Genomic DNA, 2,088 nt, shown 5'->3' on the forward strand with positions numbered 1-2,088 from the left:
CATGATTGATGGTAGTTTGATATTGGAGAGTGGGCTTATGTTTGGATATGGTTCTGACTTGTTTCCCAGATCCAGCTATGGGTCCCGTACCACTGAGGGGATCAGTTAGCCAAATCAAGAGCAGTTGGTTCCCCCTGCAAGGCTGTGTGCCACTATTGCACTTGTGTGGGCATCAAAACGTGTTGTTTGCTGCTAAGTAGGTTAGACCATGAATTGGTTGGACAGATATTGGTCATTTCCCCCAGTTGCTCATGTAGCACCTTCTGGCACTAGACACTTTGACTGTCTGGGGACTGACTCTCTCCTGGCTTCCAGCCATGCCATTCCATTTTATCTGTCAGCTGCATATGGTATCTTCAGCAATAGGGTCTTACCACTAACATTTGGTGGGTCATCAAGTGCTCTGAGATAAATTTGTCATTATTTTATGAAACCTTATAGGTTTCTCTGATCAAAAGCTTATTGTGGATGATAGCCCCATGCTGGTACTGGGAGTTACGGGCCAGTGCCCCCTAAGAAAATGAGGAAAAAGATAATTAATATACAAAAGTTAGAGAGATGAGAGAGAGAGAGAGAGATGGGGAGAGGGAAGGGAAGACATAGAAGATTTATTTTTGACTTGATCCTATCTTCTCCAGTGTCTTGTGGTTCAGGTGTTTCCTGTAAGAGCCTGGTGAAGGTTCAGCCATTTAGTCTGCCTTTTAGGAAGTAGAATTATATGGTACCATTGCTGCTGGGTCTAGATTAGTGTTTCCCACCCCTTCGATGCCTTCTCCTCCATCCCCATCCATCCTAGTATCTAGTCGAAGAGATGCTTGCTGGGTGTGTAAGGTATCTTGGGTATATTCAGGTTAGGTGATATATATGAGTGAGACTATGTGGCTTTTTTTTTTTTTTCTTTTGTGATTGGGTAAGTTAACTGAGAATGATCTGTTCCAGGTTCGACCATTATTCCTCAAATTTTTTGTGTCATTTTCTTTTTACTGCTGTATAGAATTCCATTGTATAGCTATATCACATCTTAGTTATCCGTTCTTCTAGTGATGGATATCTGGATTGATTCCAGCTCTTGGCTATTACAAATTGAGCTGCTACAAACATGGTTGAGCAAATCTCTCTGGCCTGTGGTTTGAAGGTTTTAGGGTAGATGCCCAGTAAAGAAATAACTGTGTCTGTTTGTATCTCTATAGTCAGCCTTTTCAGGAGTCTCCATATTGCTTTCCAAAGTGGTTGTACCATCCTACATTCCCACCAACAGTGGGTGAATGTTCCTACTTTTCCACAGCCTTGCCAGCATTTATTTTTGTTTGATTTTTTAATGTTTGCCATCCTTATTGGGGTAAGGTGGAATCTCATAGTTGTTTTAACTTGCATTTCTCTAATGATTAGGGATTATGAACATTAAAAATATGGAACGCTTCACAAATTTGCATGTCATCCATGTGCAGGGGCCATGCTAATCTTCTCTGTATCATTTCAATTTTAGTGTATGTGCTACCGAAGCAAGCACAGGCTTGTTTAATTTGGTTCATATTTCCTACTGCTTTTTTCTGTGTAATTTCAACCCTGTGTCAAGTTGTTTTTTTTTTTTTTTTTCCATGTCATTTTCTGATTTTCTTAATGCTTCTTGGAGTTCATCTTTCCATTTTTTCATGTTTTCATTTTCAAAGTTCTGACCCTATTGTCTATTCTGTTTTGAGTGGGGTGGTGATTGCCCATGGACTTCAGAAGGGCTAGGGTGGAGACACTAGCCTGGGACCCTGTTTGGGTGTGGGAGGGGGCAGCAATGAATAGGATGGAAATAGCACATGCAGTGGTCAGCAAGTTGGGCTGGAATGGAGACCTGGATGGTGATCCCCACATGCCTGGTTCAGCAAGGCTAGACAGGAATGGTGATTGTATGTGGGGAAGGTCAGCAAGACTGGGCAGGAACAGCAATTGTGCATGCCATGGTCCACAAGGCTGGGTGGGAACAGTGATCACACACATGGGGATCTGCAATGCTGGGAAGGAATGATGATCACATGCAGGGGTCAACAAGGCCGGGTGGAAACTCGACAGCCTGCACAGGGTCCACAGGACTGTGCA

At 42.9% G+C, this 2,088-nt stretch overlaps 1 non-coding gene across 1 annotated transcript; it reads right to left on the bottom strand.

The window, feature by feature from the left end:
- Positions 1-1,403: 1,403 nt before the first annotated feature.
- Positions 1,404-1,510, bottom strand: LOC123459632. Its single transcript, XR_006636391.1, has one exon. It is a non-coding gene; the product is annotated as a U6 spliceosomal RNA (small nuclear RNA).
- Positions 1,511-2,088: the final 578 nt, after the last annotated feature.

Source organism: Jaculus jaculus, chromosome 3 (assembly GCF_020740685.1).
Source record: "Jaculus jaculus isolate mJacJac1 chromosome 3, mJacJac1.mat.Y.cur, whole genome shotgun sequence".
Classification (NCBI taxonomy): Eukaryota; Metazoa; Chordata; class Mammalia; order Rodentia; family Dipodidae; genus Jaculus; species Jaculus jaculus.